At 36.3% G+C, this 20,388-nt stretch overlaps 1 protein-coding gene and 1 long non-coding RNA gene across 2 annotated transcripts in view; one reads left to right on the forward strand and one right to left on the reverse strand.

The window, feature by feature from the left end:
* LOC310731566 (uncharacterized protein) overlaps positions 1–20,388 on the reverse strand; it is a gene marked incomplete at its 3' end in the record, with an annotated part of 271,196 nt that overhangs the window by 54,998 nt on the left and 195,810 nt on the right. The window lies entirely within an intron of this gene.
* On the forward strand, positions 882–2,192 carry LOC310731546. Its single transcript, XR_014535254.1, has 3 exons — positions 882–1,013; positions 1,116–1,144; positions 2,082–2,192. It is a non-coding gene; the product is annotated as an uncharacterized lncRNA (long non-coding RNA).

The raw sequence follows: 20,388 nt of genomic DNA on the forward strand, positions 1-20,388 counted from the left end.
GTACTTGAGTAACTATAAGTGACTTCCTGTCTGATGAACTGTTCTGTACTGGTCCTGTTTACTTCAATAGTAAGGAATGTAGACCTGAGATCCTTATTATTGGTCTTTTATTACCCATAAGGCAGTGGTTTTCAACTTTTTTGAGACATGACTCAAGAAAACACAGTGTATGTAGGGGTACGGCCTCAGGAGCCCTGCAGTAAGTGTGCTGTGTGCATGTGACTGATGAATGTGCAGGTAGAAATTCAACTGAAACTGCATGTAATCTGGTTGATTATCAAGCAAGTTATTTTTAAACTACATTTAAGTTTCCTGTTATAGGATAACTTGCAATTTTGTAAATTCCAATTTTATTTCCATTAATTTTACCTGTTGTACAAATTGCAGTTTAGACACAGAAGCTTTGTGTATGTGAGGATCCTCTATAATTATTTGGAGAAAGAGTCTGGTGTCATTATGCCATGGCTTGGGAAGTCGGGATGTTGTTAGTAAATGTGATCTAATTTAATGTCAAACAGTGTGTCTGTGTTGTATATTACTGTGGGGTCTGAAGTGCGGTTCCCAGCTTGTTGTTTTCTTACATTTTTTTATCCAGGTCCCAAAATCTTTCCACTGATCTCTCATTTAGAAAGTGATCTATGCAGAGCTGAACATCTCACCATAAATGGTGAACAACCTCATGCATAATTTTCTTTTTCCCTATCTTCTATTTGTTTCAGTTTTTCTTTGAGCATACAAAACAAAACAAAACAAAACAAAACAAAACAAAACAAAACAAAACAAAACAAAACAAAACAAAACAAAACAAAACAAAAATGTGTGAATCTACCTGTCATGATGTGTATTGCAAAATGTATTTGTAAGTTATCCTCTAGGTGGCAGTAATGGCACACTTACCGGTAAGCTGTAGAAGAACTCCTGTAGAAGTGATGAAGTTACAGTGCAGTTGTTGCATGTGCAGACCTGTGATGGAGTAAAAGAGATGTTCCTCACTAAGAGTTTTCTACACTGAAGTAAGAAACATACAGAGAGAGAAGACAATTGTGTCTTGTTTTTGGGGATGTATTTTATCTAAACAGTGTATTTTCAGTCTGTGGTAACGTTTTTTTTTGCAGACTTTCCTGATGCCCCCAAACTGATTATGGTGATGGTGACAGTGTGGTAGCTAAAAGAAATAACAATAAATAAATAATTTAATAGTGGATGAATAATAAATGATTGTATTAATGTTGTCTGACAATCGATCATTCGATTGCTCTTGTCTTGGCTGAAGCGCTCACCTGAGTGGGGACGGGGCGCGCTGCTCAAACAATACACTGACAGTGAAGCATCATCATCATCATCTCCGTGTCACTTGTTTTATTAACATTTATCTCCCCTTTAGCAGGGACGGAAAACATTAATAAAGTTAAAAATATGTTTTTACATGTTGTATTTATTTTAAAAAGTGTAAATGATACAGTTTAAAATGTTTAGGTTCTTGTTATTAGCAGTGTAAAAGTTCATCTTGGTATTGTATGTGCTAGTTACAATTCTCATGCTAGTCATGGAGACCATGCGGTCCCACAAATAGCATAATACGAGGTAATTTCTAAGTATAATGTTTTTTAAATAATGCAACAGTTATAACTTGTAATTGACTGGGGTTTAAAAGATGTCACAAAGATTCACAAAACAAGTAATGTGTTTGTACTGACATGTATATATATATATATATATATATATATATATATATATATATATATATATATATATATATATATATAAAAAAGAATAATTTGTGCTGACGTGAAGTGTGAGATACAGCAAAAGGTTATCCTTGTCGTGTAGCATGTTATAGTTGTATATATTACATTATAGAGAATTGTATTATATTATATCTCTATTTGTATACACTGAAGTATATAACTGTATAGAAGTAATCATTATATGTTGAAATCTCTTAAAGTGATTTTACTCATTTGAATATTGGAAAATACTGTTTTGATTGGTTATAAATAAAAAAAACACTGACAGTGAAACAGCAGCTGCTCCGTGTCACTTGTTTTATTAACATTTATCTCCCCTCATCAGGCGGTGAGGGTACTACAACAGCATGGCCAAGTGTTTTGTCCCATGACGGCTCTTTATGCCGAGCCATTCACATAGTCAGCAAACTGAAAGCACAGGGAAACATTAGATTTGCTAAGCAAGTATCTACACTGGGATGAGGTAAGTAAATGAATCTCACTGTTTATCTCAATGTCATTGTTTATTGCTGGCAGACCAGAACAGTCATCAAACATCTTTTTTTCAACAGGACATTTCATGTATTTTACTGCCTTCTTAATCTACTTTTAATTTCCGAGCATCAGTGTAATCTAGTGGAACAAATTCCTTATAAATTCATGAACTAAATCAACAATTAATTAGTTATTTTCTTCATAGTTGAAGCAAAAAGTGTAAGAGGACATCAGTATTGTAGGCGAGTTTAGAGATCAAGATGAGTTTCTCAAAGTGGAAATATGCTTATTATTTCACTTTAGTTGAGCATTAACACAAAAACTTTTTAGTCAAATGTAAGCTGTGTCTTTCTGGTTCGATTGTCCTTTCTACTGCGATTAACAGCAACTCCAATCTGTCGAAGCTCCTCCAGAAACTCCATGCCTTGATGCAGCTAAAAGCTAACCCGGTGTTCTGTTGTACATTGTTGATAGAAAGGAACATTTTTAAGAGCTCAACACAACAGCTTTTATGATGCAGAAGCCACTTTAGTTTTTAATTCTGAATATATTATTCAGCTTGTATTGTTATTTATTGTCAGAAATCCTTGTGATATATTCAGTTTGTGCTGGTCTGACTTCAATAAAATAGTGTTTAAAAATAGTGTTCAAGTCAGTTTTGTGTTTGTATAGACCATAACGCCTAAAAGGGCATTGATGGGAACAATAAAGAAAGTTTTTTTTAAAAAGTAACTAAATAGTTACTTTTAACAGTAACGCATTACTTTTTGGTGTAAGTAATCATCAAAGTAATTGAGTTACTTTTTGAATGAAGTAACGAGTAACTAACTAGTTACTATTTTTTAGTAACTCGCACAACACTGGTCTTCAGTATGATTCTGGGCATTCAGGCTGGTTAAAAAAGTCATATTCCTCATTTCAAATAGAAAAGATATCATCGTACAGCCAAATGAGGTTTCAGCCCTGGGGGGCCTTAGTGCTCACTGTGGTGGGTTTGGAGATGCAAACTAACTGAAGTGTCCTGTCAGGAAGTCAGACATACAGACTTAATACATAGATGTAAACTATAATAAACTGATAATGCTGTACAAATCATAAATAAATAAACATTTTATTTATCTAAAAATATCTATACATAAATAGAAATCTGATTTATTAATGTACAAAGTTTTAGAGATAAATCACCATTGTGATAATTGTGGCTTAATCTGACGGCAAAGGAAGTCGATTTGCGTAATGCATTTAATGACGGCTGGGGGAACGTGCTGTGTGTTGTTTTTTCTCCATGATTCCAAAGTCTTCAGAGCTGCTTCAGGGTTGCTGGGTGCCAGATCACGAGTGGCATAGATGACTGAGAGCTGCACTTCCCATGGCATATCAGCACACAACATCCAATACAAAATTAGGACTTGCTAAAGCACAAAACTAAAAGTCTCAGAATAAAGATAAAGATCGATAAAAACATTTATTTAATGCTTTAGAAATACCTTTTGAGAGTTGTTGGGTTACAAACTGATTTATGCTTTTTGCCAGAATTTAAAATATGACATTGGCAGGTTCTCCTTAAGTCCTAGCTGACCAATTCGCCCTGTTTAAGGACAAAGACCATGAGTGAAAAGCTGAAGAATCCAGAATTAATGTGAGATCTTGCTCCGAAACAGGATTTACAGTAAACTTACCAAGTAGCCTGAAAACCGCTGCTACACAGACGTCTCGGAACGGTGTTTGCTCTGTTCTTGCTTGCATCAGCCAAGTGTTCAGTATCAGCCGAAGGTCCTTCCTGGTAAATAAAAAGAGGAGAAATGGATATGTTGAGAGTCTTTGTGGTGGTTATGGAGCAGCTATTGTGGTTTTATGAAGAATTATGAGTTTATACAAGAATGAGAACTTTTCAAACAACCACTAGAACTTTGACCCTTAATGGAAAAGTACTTTACACCACTGAGTAAGCCGGGGGCAGAGCACTGGGTCAGCCATGACTACAGCACCCCTGGAGAACAGAGAGTGAAGAGTCTTGTTCAAGGGCCCAAGAGTGGAACTTGTGATGTGGTGATCCTGGGGCTTGAACCCCCGACCTTCCAATCAGTAATCCAGAGCCTTCACCACTGAGCTACCACTTTAAAAAAAAGACCCTCCCATGGTGAAATACTTACAGCTAAAGTTACAGAATTCTCTCTGACTGTCTGAGCACTGATCCTGGAAATTTCATTTATACATTTTTTTATTTCCTCACAGAAATACCACTATATCAACAATTACCCAATTTTTCCCTGTGAGATCTTATTGTATTAAAGATTAGATATAAAAATGCCACCTACATTTCAACTTTACAATATGTTGAAGATGTTTTGCATTCAGTACCGTATAATATTGGTCCAAGTCCAGCCCAGTTGTGCACACAAGATCCAGGCTGAAGATGTAGTTCCAGGTAGCAGGGCAGAGATCATAACCATACCAGCTGTTCTTCACGAACCTCAGTCTGCTGTCTTCCAGAAAAGACTTCAGGGTGCTGGTGATCATATTGTAGATGTTTCCCGGAGGCGCCTGGCAGAAAATACATCATTATTTAATACACAGTGCAATAAAACACTGTTTAACTGACAGCATAGTTCAAAATAAATGTACAAAGAATTTGTCCCACTAGATTACACTAATACTTGGGAATTAAAAGTAGATTAAGATGGCAGTAAAATACATAAAAAGTCCAGTTGAAAAAAGATGCTTGACAGTTCTGGCCTGCCAGTAAAAAACATTGACACTGAGAGGAACACTAAAGATCAACAACTTACCTCATCCCAGCACAGATAAGTGCTGAGCAAGTAAAATATCTTTTCCTTTGCTTTCAGGTTGCTCACTATGTGAATTGTTTGGCATAAAGAACTTTTATGGAACAAAATACTTGGCCATGCTGTCACCATGACCGTAATCACTTTGGGGTGTTAAAAAAGTCTGCAAAGCAACAAAACAATAGGATGTAAATACACTGTATAAAAAGAAATCCATTGGATAGATAAAGTCAACACACCCTTATGAAATTGCAGGTTTTTTTAAATATAGGATGGAAATAACAAATATAAATATGCAAGCCAGTGATTTAGTCAGTAACCAAAACCATGTGGAAAAACACCATACTGACAGTGAAGCATAGTGGGTTTAACATAATGCTTTGGGGCTGCTGGTCAAAAACGCTGAAAGAAAGCTGCCCCAAATGCCCTAAAGCACACATCAAATTAAACAAAGACATGGCTTTAGGAAAGGATAATCAAAGTTCTGATTTGTTCCAACCAGAGCCCAGACCTCAATTCGAGCTGTACACAGGAGAGCACCTTGCAATTTGAAGGAACTTTTTTTTTGCAAAGAAGAGTGGGATAAAATTCCCAAGTGTAGATTTGTTTTTTGTTTGTTGTTAGATCACATTAAAGATTTGTTAGATTACACAATTTTTCTTCTCTGTATAAGTGTCTAGATAATTTTTAGTAGATAAGTAATGAAATATCAGTATAATCTCACCTTCTTTAAGGAGTCTGTAGGCGAGAGCATGTGCTTTGTGAGAGTCTCCTCTCTGTTGCCACATGCCTACATAAACCCTACAGAGAAACTGCAGGAGATCAAGTCCCATAAACCCTCTCTCCACCTTGATCTTCTCCAAAATCACAGACAGAAACGTCTCTGCTAAGGACTAAAAAAGACGGAAGAAAATTATTATTTGATATATACAACTAGACTAGGAAAACTACTAGATATTGTATAAACCAAAACCTAGAGTCAAAATTTGCCAGGACCAGTGAATTATAGATCAACTTAAAAAAATTAAAATATATAAATCCACAGCTAAAGAATAAAGTGTTTAAATCGCATGCACACTAAATAAAACAGAAGATAAGAACTGACCTCATTTACACAAAACTCAGAAATGACTGCTTTCCCTTCATCTCTCAGAACAGGAAGTTCACTTGTTCCTGTGAGAAGTGCATGAATCCTGTATGTAGGTAAAACATCAGAACACGACTTAGTAGTGTTTCTAATGCACTTTAGATGAGAGATTGTGTTGTGTGTCTTGTATTTGTAGGATCTGGTGAAGCAGCATAAAGTCAAGGCTTTTGAGCTTTCCTGGGTGGTGACATGGCTGATCCAGTTCTCTTTGCTGTGGGGTTTGGGCATGTATGAATATAAAATAAAACATGTACAATAAAATAAACAATAAAACAAAGCTGTGTGTTTGATTTCTGCCTGATGAATATCACTTTCAATCTGATCATTTGAGGGAAATGTACAAATAGGTTTAGCACATGTTTATATAAATCTGTATCTCCTCTAGAAAATAGTTTACCACATCTAAATCCCTTTGTCAGCTTCCTGCTCGTTCTCATTGTGCGTGGAGGAGCACGTTTTCTCTGTAATGACAATAACCAATTTATTACGGAGTAAAAGCAAATAGCTTCAACATCAACATCTACAGAAACTCAGAGAGATTTCAGTGTTACATTTGTTCAACTCATTTCCCTGTTTGAATAGTTTTTTCCTGTTGAGGTTTAAAAACAAAAACAACATTTAGTTTTATTTAGTCACAATTCTCACTTCAGTTCAATGACGTCTGCGTTTGTAATCACAAGAAAGTACCTCGAATAAACAGATGCTTTTCTCAAAGCTACTGATTGTGTACTCCTGTCCAGGCTTCGGATTTCCAGATTTTGTCTGGTGTTTACTTCTGTAAAATAATTTACAAAATGAAATGAAAAGGTGCTCAGAGCACACTAATCACATTATATGCTCATTAAATAGAACTGAATCATGCAGTAATAACGAACTTGTACTTTCTTACACACTGAACGCAGAAATATCAAAACTTTACACACTTTTAAGTGCCAGAAGCTGTTTTTTAACACTGGCATTACTGTGGAAAATAAAAATTCAGATAGAACATTATATATTATATTATTATATGTGTCACGGTGCGAATGAAACGGAGGCGGAAGCCAAAGTAAGCCTCGCTCGGGTTTCAATGACTAGACTGAGGGAGAGAGATACACACAAGCACACACGGCAGTCTTTGGGTTAAGAGAGTCCGAGGTCCGCTTGGGAGAAGCGTAGCTGATCCAAGATGCGCTGAAAGGAAACGCGCAGCCGGTGCAGGATATTGAAGTCCGGAAGAAACGGAACACATAGAGTCCTGCATGAAACGATAAACACATACAATAACAAACAAGGGAGTGAGTGTGAGTGAGGATCTTATATAGAAGCGGGGTGGAGTGATGATGAGCCCCAGGTGAGCGTGATTAATCCTGGAGCTCCAGAGAGAGTGGAGACATGATTGATAATGAGCCCCAGGTGTGCGTGGTTAAGCCTGCAGTTCTAGGGAGAGCGGAGGGATATAGAGAGCCACCAAAGGGGGCATGGCAGGTGGTTTCCTGACAATATGACATTAAAACTACAATTTTTTTTTTTATTCCAATAAAGATTGCCACAAAATATTTTTGTGCGTTATTGTTAAACTGTTGCTAACATTTCTATCAGATGTATTATTATAATTATTGTTACTAACACATTATTAGATATTACTATTATTGTTAGAAACTTTTATAGGAACAATTATAACTAAATGAACAATTCCAAAATTATATATATATATATATATATATATATATACAGTACAGACCAAAAGTTTGGACACACCTTCTCATTCAAAGAGTTTTTTTTTTATTTTCATGACTATGAAAATTGTAGATTCACACTGAAGGCATCAAGGGCTATTTGATTAAGAAGGAGAGTAAGGGGGTGCTGCGCCAGATGACCAGGCCTCCACAGACACCGGACCTGAACCCAATCGAGATGGTTTAGGGGTGAGCTGGACCGCAGAGTGAAGGCAAAAGGGCCAACAAGTGCCAAGCATCTCTCTGGGAACTCCTTCAAGACTGTTGGAAGACCATTTCAGGTGACTACCTCTTGAAGCTCATCAAGAGAATGCCAAGAGTGTGCAAAGCAGTAATCAAAGCAAAAGGTGGCTACTTTGAAGAACCTAGAATATGACATTTTTCAGTTGTTTCACACTTTTTTGTTATGTATATAATTCCATATATAATTCCACATGTGTTAATTTATAGTTTTGATGCCTTCAGTGTGAATCTACAATTTTCATAGTCATGAAAATAAAGAAAACTCTTTGAATGAGAAGGTGTGTCCAAACTTTTGGTCTGTACTGTATATATATATAATTTTGGAATTGTTCATTTAGTTATAATTGTTTCTATAAAAGTTTCTAACAATAATAGTAATATCTAATAATGTGTTAGTAACAATAATTATATATATATATATATATATATATAAATCCCTTATCTAGAGCAACGAATATCTCATTAATACAACTGAGCAGTTGAGGGCCCATGATGGCAGCTTAGTGGGGATGGGATTTAAACTCATGAACTTTTAATCATAATTCCAACATCTTAACCACTGTGCTACTCCTTCCATCATGCAAGTAATTGTGTGCATTGTTACTATCAAAATGATGTGTTTTAAAATTACTTGTCAGTTTTGGTATTCTGCATCTTCAGAGTCTTCGTGGCCTGAAGCTTCGATTGGCTTATGCTTGCGTTCTCCATTTCTGTAGGTCATTTCTAGTCTTTAATTCTAGAGAGTTTGCTGAATCTGGAGAAATGGAAAACAGCTTTAATTACAAATCCTTCAATAAAGTATTTTCATTTCTCATAACAATATCTGAACGATCAGTGTTTCTACAGCGTATTTTCTCCTTTTTTTTGCAGATTATCCGCAAGGTAACTTAATCAGAAAGATAAAGACGATTTGTGTAGCAGGGGGCGAGGTGTTATGGAGGGGGCGTGGGTTGGTTGTGTGGCGCACACAGCTCTGCTCATGAGGGCTGTTGGGTTTTTGCCGGTTTGGTCTTTATGAATGCTGATGGTACGCGTTTATTCACTGGAGGATCCTTCTGCTTCTAGATCCTTCTATGCTAGCTAGAGCGTGCTTCCCGGAGGTTCTGTGTGAACATGTGACTAGCGATGAATGAAATCAGTGAAACTGAAGAACAGGTTTGTGAACATGAACTTGTAGAGTAACTTATACTTGTAGAGTAACACTAGTGTGTTTCTTTTGAAATGGATCGTGGTTGGTTGCGTGATAGAGAAATGTACTGCTCTATAGGTTGTGTTTAGTCTGCGGGCTGCTGCTGGGTGTTCCGGCTTTTAAGCACGTGGCCGAAAGCAGCACACTGTGTCACAAGGACGTCAACATTTGTTATTGTGTCACGTGCGCATTGCATAGTATACAGTGATGAGGGAACACGGTTGTGTGCAGTATTTAATTAGAGTAGGAAGTATAAAAGGAAGGACCAGATGTGCTCCACCATTCACAGAGGAAGCATTGTGCAGAGGAAGGTGAAAGGTTAAAATGGACAGTGGAGAAACTTGGATGTACCTGTTCCAGACTGTGTTCTAGACTACAACAGGTTCATACAAATTATTCAGTCATGTAAATTCAGCTTGAAATTGATATTTCATATATATTGAAACAAGTATATTTCTGCCTTTTTTATTCTAAAATCTGATCACTTTGATTTAATTTTGGGTGCATGACTGGAGTAGATATCAAACAGCTATTATATAGTCTCACACAAGACAAGAAAGTGGTACCAGAGCTTCTTCTACACCATCATAAACACCTTTGCCTTTGACTTGTTTAGTGGCGCTGTGATTTCAGTCAAAGTGTAACTGCTTCTCTGTTTGGCATCACCAGCACTGACCACCACTTTTATTTTCATTACTTTATTATTACTCTGTTTTTCTAATGTTCAAATACCATTTTTATGCATATTGTGTTATTAAATGTTTCTACTCAATTATTATTCTTTTGGTATTTTAAGTGCTCAAATAAATCACTTATATGATGTCTAAGATTCTGTTTATTATTTGATAACTGATAAACAATTAAGTGGTTTTTATAATGACGACAATAGTTTGTAAAAACCCTTCGGTACATTTGGTTATTGTGCGTTTCCTCAAACAGACGGAGGGACATAAAGACTGCACACAGTCTCAGAATAATGTTTATAGGAATCTCGTTTTTATTGTATTTTCTTGAAAGTTGAAATATAAACTCATTGGACATGTGACTTTTAACCTGTCACTATTCTGGATTGTTTCAGGACCGAATTCATGTATTTGTATAATAAAAAAAATTATAATTTATGATGTACACCTTTTTTTCTAGGGAACTTCAGCATCCTCAAATTAATATTTTTACATTCAATAAAAACAAATCATCCAGTTCCGTTGATGTTTTTTTAGTGAATAATGCATTTCATAAACAGTTGGCTTCACTGAGAATTACGTTTTATTATTTTATAAGTAAAAATATTTTTTATAAAACTCATCTGAGGCATATAGTTTTACAATAAAAACAATAAACAGCATTTTGCCTAAAATACTTATATACAGGCCCAAATTAAACTACATGACAAAAAAAGTTTTCCAACTTCTGCCTCCTTTCATTTGAGGGGAAAAAGTAGCTATGCACCAGTCGTTCAAAACAAACCGATATTGAAACATTTATTCCAGCTCATAAATCCTATAAAACATGCAACAGATGAACATCTCATAATACTGTCTGGAAGTGAGAAATGTACAGGTTGTTTTTACTCCAAACACATGAACTTACTTTGATCAGAAACAGAATCATACTCCAAATCAATTAATCAATAAAGTCAATAAAAGAATCCCAAACTGCTGTGTGTCTTGTCCTCGCTATTAATGACGTCATTAGAGCTCCACTACTTCTAATTGCCTGCTGTGACAGTGAGCTCTTATACAAATCACACTGCCACCTACTGGTCATTTATGATTCTGCAACATTCATTGAGTCACTCCGGTCAACTTCCGGTTCTTAAATCGGACCCAGTTTACTGTTAAATACCGCGTACTAACTGCTATCATCAATTAAATACAATTATCAACAGAATGTGAATCAATGACAGTTTGGACTTTAAAAACCTCTATGTGTTATGTAACAGAAATGTCTACTGAAGTTAGCATGCTAAGCTAGCCCCGGTCCGTCCTCAGAGAGCATGGAGTCCCGCTGACCTTCACTCGCTTTATACACAGTTTACAGCAGTTTTTATCTTATTTATGACTGTAATATTGCTCTTCTCTCAGGAACAACAGAAACGCCATAACTTTTTTTGTGCTTTCTCTCTGTAATCTGCGCATGCGCAGAGTGAGTGTGAGAGAGAAAGAGAGCGAGACGACGGGGTGACTGGAGGGCGGGTCGTCTTTGTGTGACGTCACAGTAAGACGTCTTTATATCTGCATCTGTTTCTCATTACCGAGGTTAGTATCTGGGAGTAAATATACTAAAAAATGAAGTTCTTTAGGGGGTTTAGAGAAATGTTTCAAAACAGGAGAGGAAAGAAATTTGAACAGAAGGAGATGGAGAAAGTAGCAACAGCGTTGGGTGCATTTCTTGATCTTATGATGGAGCAGATAACAAAAGAAAAAGCAGTGAACAACATTCTGGTACAGATGGTACAAACACACTTCTTTGGCTTCTGTGCAAAAGCAGCAGGAAATTGAGAGAATCACCACACAACGATTCTCAGGAGCAGATGAATATTCTTGAAACAGATCGTAAACAAAGAAACAGAGTTGGTTTAAGAGACTCGGCTCTGGATTCACTGAAAGACACTTTGAGTTCTTTTAAAGTCTGGGAACTGCTTAAAAGCCAAACATGAAACTTTTCACATGAGCTACAACAGCTGGCATGTTACGCTAAATCATCATGAACGGGGATTTTGTGCCCCAAAAACATTAAAGGAAACTTTACCCACTGAGCATTAAATCAGTTGTTTTAAGTATGTGGTTACAACTTACCATCGTCAAAAGGTGGAAATTAGAACAATAAATCAAAACAAATTGTTTGTTTTTAGAGTAAATTTACTATTTTTAAGCACATTGTATTTGTGTGTTTATTGTGTACTGGTGGAAGTGGTGTTAGAAATCTGTGTCATGTGTAATCATGTGTAACATTCATTCATTTTCTCCCGCTTATCCATAATTCGGGTCGCAGGGGCAGCAGTCTAAGCAGGCCCCCGCCTTCGACTGCTGCCCAATCTTTACAGCACCATCCCTTACGGTCCCTCCTGCAGGTGGTGAGCCCATGGGAAGGCAGCCCCACGTCACGGACCTTGATATTTCCCTCCCTTGGACCAGTTGAGAAAACACTAAGTGCTTGTAAAAAGACTGGCGGCAGATCAAAATCAATCACATCTTTCATTAATGTTTTTTCTTTTTCAAATACATTTTTGGACTTGATTTTATTCAATAAAAACTATATTACAGTTAATTTACCTTGTGATTAACTTACCATTATTTTTTATAATAATTTCTTGCTTACAAACGTCTTGATAAGTAGATGATTATGATTAAAGGATGACAGACTATAAATACTACCATGTGTTTAAGTAAAAAAATCTGTTTGTGTTCAGAAAAAGTAAGTTTAATGAATAATCTAAGGGATATAAAATAAAGTATTTTTTTAAAAGTGCAGTGTTGTCAGGAAACAGAAGTAAGTGAGGCCAGGTAGCATGAATGAATGATTTATTTTCTAATAACTCATAACACACTTCTGACACGCGCTAATCACGTGTTCTCTCATTCTCTATTTTTAATGCACTTCTACTCCCCCTAATGGTCACTTTAAGTATAACAACAACAGGTCACCACATGCAGTACAAACTAATTACACCCCAAATTAAACCCCACATTTCTATCAAAATCGCATTCCAACATGCAAACACGTGTTTTCTATTAAAATATACAATTCTAAATATTTTAATACCCTACTGTGTCTAAACAGAGGAGCGCTACAGGAACTCGAAGGGTTTACAAACACACACCACTTCTCTTGTCTTAACACCACCCGTTTTTCACTTTTGCGTCTGCGCTTGAATCGTTGAGTAAATGAATTGTAAATTGAATCGAGCAATGGAGCGCAAACAAACAGAAATGTTTTTTATTCGTCATGGTTTTGAACAATCCACTCTCCAAGACGCCAGAAAGAGCAACTTTCAGAAGAAAGAAGGAGAAATAATGACAGATAATAAGACGGGTAACAGCTACAGCTGCTTCTCCTGCTGTCAACTTTATTCAACTTTATTGTCATTGTACAGAGAACAAGTACAGAGACAATGAAATATAGTTATCATTTAGTTCCTAAAACCACATTAAATATGAGTCTGTCATGCAGGAAATATAAAATGATTTTGTACTGACTGAGTAATGCAGCACTTATAAAACATTTGTACTACAACATTGTGTGTGTTTAAGACTGGTGCAGTATTGCATGACTCTGTTCTGTTCACTGTTTTAACTAGAAGTTTATAATGATTTCTGTTTAACTTAAACTTTGTTTTTTATTTTGTAGATAAATTTAACATTGCCAAGTGCAGAGATAAAAAAGGCAACATCAGAAGGCCAATGAATGCCTACATGGTTTGGGCGAGGAAACAGCGGCCCATCTTTTCCAAGGCCAATCCAAATAGCAGCTCTGCAGAGATCAGCATGCAGCTTGGGATCCAGTGGAACAAACTGAGTGAAGAACAGAAGAAACCCTACTACACTGAATCATGGAGGCTTAAACAGGAACATGAACAGTTGTTTCCTGGTAGGTGAACATTCTTTATAGACAAATGTCAAAATAACAAAACAAACGCATCAATTCTGACACTTTTTATTGTTTTTATGTTGCTTCTTACTCTTTAAATTCTTCTTTTCTATCATGTAGATTGGGTTTATAAACCGATTCCAAAGAAGGGAAGGAGACGCAGCCAAAAAGTGGCACCTCAGGACGACACTGGTACATTTCATTGTTAGTATTATCACACATTATTTGTGTGTGTTTGCTACATAACACACTTATTCTAGCAATAGTTCATTATATTAAAACCGTTACTACATATTCTATGGGCATTAGGATAGTCTGTGTGTCGTCATGCCAACACAGATGCTCTATAACAGCACTTATGCTTGTGATATTGCTTTATTAGTGCTTACAATTTGTCTTTCAATTGTCTTGCAGTTAAGATCATTTAACACTTTAATCCATTCATCTTTAGTAAACACTTTATTCTAGTCAGTGTCCACCATAGGAAATATAATTAATCATTAAAAATGCTAATAGATTTGATTATTTTTCCTGCTTGTCCTATTACAATCATATGGAGCCTCTTCACATAGGGAGGGAGTCAGAACATGTCTATATTTGTGTATATTTGTAGGCAGTTTGCAGAGTAGTGACTCACAGAGGAGACCTGAGCCAGAAGAAGTACCAGTCCATGACCTCGTGCCTGAAGTTAGTGATCAGTTCCCCGGCCTTAGCCACCAAGAACTGCTGTCTCCTAAAGACTTCTGCTTTGATCCTCCTCTTTTCGCTTCTGTTTCTAAATCGACTTTCTGCCAGACCAAGTGAGTTAGTAAACTGCATTGGAACAGTTTCAGAAGAATGACATGCAAATGAAGTTTTACTCTGCATCTTAAATAATCGCCATAATCGCCACTCATTTACTTTAATATGCAGCTAAAATTGTGCACTTCTGTTTACAGCACCTGCTATGGGTCTGACTGTACAAGCAGTGAGGTTCAGCTCGAGGACGAGGATGAAATCACTTTGCTGAAAAACGACATCTCCATTTTAAATAAGGAATATGGCTTTTTTTTAACCCAGAATCATACTAAAGACCCCCACAACAGCACAGAGATCCTGGATTCTGTACCAGTCTTTGATGTCGACAGCTTCGAGGATCTGTTTAAGCAACTTGAACAGATGGACAATGATTCAGGAATAGAGGAAGATGGTGAAATTCTAACCTTTCATGTACTTTAGTGTGCATGTTGTTTCACCATCTTTTATTTATAATAAATCCTAATTTAAACTAATTTAATTTAAAGAAATAAAGATTATAAATTCCAATTATGTCTAATGTCTCTTCATCACAGAGAGCATTCAATCACTTAATTTTCTTTCCTGAAATCCACTTCAATGATGTTTGATAGATTCAGTGATGTTTGATGTTCCTCAAAGAAAAGGAATTTGACAAAAACTGAAGTTGAGGTATTTTCTTGCAGCTTTAGTGCTTTTTTTAAATTCAATGTGGGGTAGAACCTGATTCACTTAAACATCTGTACACAATTTTATCAACTGAAACGTTGGTGTAGGCCACGTGTGTGTGTGTGTGTGTGTGTGTGTGTGTGTGTGTGTGTGTGTGTGTGTATTGGTTCCTCACTGCAAAGTGCAAGTTAAATGCAGTGATGTAAAGTGTTTGAGTAAATGTACTTCATTACTGTACTTGAGTAACTATTAGTGACTTCCTGTCTGATGAACTGTTCTGTACTGGTCCTGTTTACTTCAATAGTAAGGAATGTAGACCTGAGATCCTGATTATTGGTCTTTTATTACCAAAAAGGCAGTGCTTTTAAACCTTTTTCGAGGCATGACTCATTGTTTACATGAAGAAAACACAGTGCATGTAGGGGTACGGCCTCAGGAGCCCTGCAGTAAGTGTGCTGTGTGCATGTGATTGATGAATGTGCAGGTAGAAATTCAACTGAAACTGCATTCAATCTGGTTGATTATTAAGCAAGTTATTTTTTTTAACTCCATTAAAGTTTCCTGTTATAGGATAACTTGCACTTTTGTAAATTCCAACTTTAATACCTTTTAATACATTAATACCTAAATATTCCTGATAATTCCCCTTGGAAAGTTTCCAGTCTTGAAAGTTCCTGCAACCACATTCCTAGAAAATACATGAGCTGTTCCTTGGTCTTGGGCACAGGGATATTTGCCTGCGTCTGCTTTTTTAAAATATTTTTTAAGTTTTACATTGTTCTGATATCAGATGCCCCAAGAATTTTACCTGTTGTACAAATTGCAGTTTACACAGAATACACAGAAGCTTAGTGTATGTGAGGATCCTCTATAATTATTTGGAGAAAGAGTCTGGTGTCATTATGCCATGGCTTGGAAGGTCGGGATGTTGTTAATAAATGTGAACTGATTTAATGTCATACAGTGTGTCTGTGTTCTACATTACAGTGGGGTCTGAGGTTCGGTTTCCAGCATGTTGTTTCCTTACATTCTTTTATCCAGGGCCCAAAATCGTTCCACTGATCTCTCATTTAGAAAGTGATCTATGCAGAGCTGAACATCTCACCATGAATGGTGAACAATCTCATGCATGTTTGTGAGTTTTACTTAGAATCTACTTCGACTTCACTTCTATGTTCATTCCAACCTCATTTAACAATAAAAATAAAATAATTAATATTTAAATATAGACTTTTAGGTACTAAAGCACCCCACTGTAATAAAGTATTACATTCTAAAGTACAGCAAACATGAAATGGGAGTAAATTCCACTGATCTCTCACACATTAAGAAAGTGATTTATGCAGAGCGTAAGTGATTCTTTACTGCAAAAAAGAAAAGTTGCTGTTAAGCATGCATGCTGTGCTGTTAACTGAGCTGCAGCATTTCAGTGTCCCAGGTGAGATACTTATTCACCTTGGCTTCTATTTCAGGTCATTTAGGAATCCACCTCTCTTGGGTCAGGCCTGTGTTTTTCTCATGGGTGTGTCTCCCATTTACATTGTGGATGATAAGAGCAGGTGTGAACTGCTACAGGAGACGAGGCAGCGCTTTCTACTGTTAGATCTGGATACCAATACTTGTAGCATTCTCTTTAACTTGGTTACCAGGAGAAAATCTGGTTTTGTTAAAATAACAGGTTAACAGATACAAACAGAACAAACTGGATAAATAAATAATGAATAAAAGCTCCATCCAGCCAATTAACATGCACACTGTGGAAACACTTCATATAAACAGAATGTAGAATCACTGAAAGCATTTTAAATGAGATTCATTCATTGTCTGTTTTGTGTATATACATATGAATTACTGTAAGACACAAAAGAAGACTGAAGAGCTTGAGAAAGATAATTCTGAGAAACCAAGAGCAATTGGAGAAACAAGTAGCTCAGCTGAGGGCACTTTCAGTTCTGACTATGAGAAACAGCAGCGAGATAAGACGAATCTGGAAATCAAGAACAGGAACAGAAAGCTGAACCTCTACAAGCCCGAAAAGTCGCAGAAAATCTCTGAGGAAACAAAGATTCTTAGGCGAGGGAAGAGAAATGAGGATGGAAACCAGAGAGTGACTGGAGGAAGCTGTACAGCTGTTCAGCAATATGACTTCAGCACAAGAGAAAAAAAAGAGAAAGAAAAAGAGGAGATCCAGCTGGACATGTCCTACATATAATAAAGTACAAAAATATCAGTGATTATTGTAACTGAATATTTTTTCTTCCTTCAAAATAAATAAATATCATAAATATAATGTGTGTTTTGTTTCTATTATTAAAGTGTTGGACATCATTTAAGTTTAACTAAGAATTTGAATCCACATGATAAAATGTTGGAGAAACGGGACAAATGTAAATGATGATAAAATAAAGGTTTTGTATAAACCCAATTTTACATGAACAGAAGTTAAACTGATCAAAACTATCGATTGCTGCAAAAAGTCTAATATAAAACTGCGACTGACAGCCACTGACAAATGAATATCTTTTGGGCAGTAGGTTCGGCTCAGGAGGTGATAATTACACAGCTTTAGTTTTATAGGAAATAAATCTGTATTAAAAATAAATTACATTTTTAATAGAAAATAAAATAAACAGTTATTGAACAGTATTCACAGTATCAGTTTAAATATTAAATCACAATAACACAGAGATTAAATCAGTTTACAATACATGAGTTCTTCATGGGTTCATCTGATGCACACAATACTATAAAGTTTAGTTCAAATGCAGCCTCAAACCATCATAGTTCAAGTATATATTAATAACTTTTGACAACCGCATTTAGTAGAAAAACATCAGAAATAACTATTTTGCATTCAATTCATTACAAAATAATTTAATTTAATAGATTCATTTTAATAAATCAGTCCATATAGTTTGGTCAATTCAGTTTGAAAAGATTTGTTTAGGTGTTTTTGACTCCTTAGATTCAGTTCAAGTAACTCGGTTCAAGAGAGTTCAGTTCGATCACTTCTATTCAAAACAATGAGGTTCAGGAGAGTCGTTTCACCAGTTCAGCTCAACCAAGTCTGAATCCATAGATAGTTCCACAAATTTCCTTTCAGCAGTCCCTAAAAAAAAAAACAGGTGATCAGAATGTTCCTACTCTGTTCCTGGGTTAGTTTTAGTGGTTCACCTCACTATCACTATCACCTTACTATCGGATAGCTCTAAGCATGCTAAGCTAGCCCCGGTCCGTCCTCAGAGAGCATGGAGTCCCGCTGACCTTCACTCGCTTTATACACAGTTTACAGCAGTTTTTATCTTATTTATGACTGTAATATTGCTCTTCTCTCAGGAACAACAGAAACGCCATAACTTTTTTTGTGCTTTCTCTCTGTAATCTGCGCATGCGCAGAGTGAGTGTGAGAGAGAAAGAGAGCGAGACGACGGGGTGACTGGAGGGCGGGTCGTCTTTGTGTGACGTCACAGTAAGACGTCTTTATATCTGCATCTGTTTCTCATTACCGAGGTTAGTATCTGGGAGTAAATATACTAAAAAATGAAGTTCTTTAGGGGGTTTAGAGAAATGTTTCAAAACAGGAGAGGAAAGAAATTTGAACAGAAGGAGATGGAGAAAGTAGCAACAGCGTTGGGTGCATTTCTTGATCTTATGATGGAGCAGATAACAAAAGAAAAAGCAGTGAACAACATTCTGGTACAGATGGTACAAACACACTTCTTTGGCTTCTGTGCAAAAGCAGCAGGAAATTGAGAGAATCACCACACAACGATTCTCAGGAGCAGATGAATATTCTTGAAACAGATCGTAAACAAAGAAACAGAGTTGGTTTAAGAGACTCGGCTCTGGATTCACTGAAAGACACTTTGAGTTCTTTTAAAGTCTGGGAACTGCTTAAAAGCCAAACATGAAACTTTTCACATGAGCTACAACAGCTGGCATGTTACGCTAAATCATCATGAACGGGGATTTTGTGCCCCAAAAACATTAAAGGAAACTTTACCCACTGAGCATTAAATCAGTTGTTTTAAGTATGTGGTTACAACTTACCATCGTCAAAAGGTGGAAATTAGAACAATAAATCAAAACAAATTGTTTGTTTTTAGAGTAAATTTACTATTTTTAAGCACATTGTATTTGTGTGTTTATTGTGTACTGGTGGAAGTGGTGTTAGAAATCTGTGTCATGTGTAATCATGTGTAACATTCATTAATTTTCTCCCGCTTATCCATAATTCGGGTCGCAGGGGCAGCAGTCTAAGCAGGCCCCCGCCTTCGACTGCTGCCCAATCTTTACAGCACCATCCCTTACGGTCCCTCCTGCAGGTGGTGAGCCCATGGGAAGGCAGCCCCACGTCACGGACCTTGATATTTCCCTCCCTTGGACCAGTTGAGAAAACACTAAGTGCTTGTAAAAAGACTGGCGGCAGATCAAAATCAATCACATCTTTCATTAATGTTTTTTCTTTTTCAAATACATTTTTGGACTTGATTTTATTCAATAAAAACTATATTACAGTTAATTTACCTTGTGATTAACTTACCATTATTTTTTATAATAATTTCTTGCTTACAAACGTCTTGATAAGTAGATGATTATGATTAAAGGATGACAGACTATAAATACTACCATGTGTTTAAGTAAAAAAATCTGTTTGTGTTCAGAAAAAGTAAGTTTAATGAATAATCTAAGGGATATAAAATAAAGTATTTTTTTAAAAGTGCAGTGTTGTCAGGAAACAGAAGTAAGTGAGGCCAGGTAGCATGAATGAATGATTTATTTTCTAATAACTCATAACACACTTCTGACACGCGCTAATCACGTGTTCTCTCATTCTCTATTTTTAATGCACTTCTACTCCCCCTAATGGTCACTTTAAGTATAACAACAACAGGTCACCACATGCAGTACAAACTAATTACACCCCAAATTAAACCCCACATTTCTATCAAAATCGCATTCCAACATGCAAACACGTGTTTTCTATTAAAATATACAATTCTAAATATTTTAATACCCTACTGTGTCTAAACAGAGGAGCGCTACAGGA

This window comes from Silurus aristotelis, assembly GCF_946808225.1.
Source record: "Silurus aristotelis genome assembly, chromosome: 9".
Taxonomy (NCBI): domain Eukaryota; kingdom Metazoa; phylum Chordata; class Actinopteri; order Siluriformes; family Siluridae; genus Silurus; species Silurus aristotelis.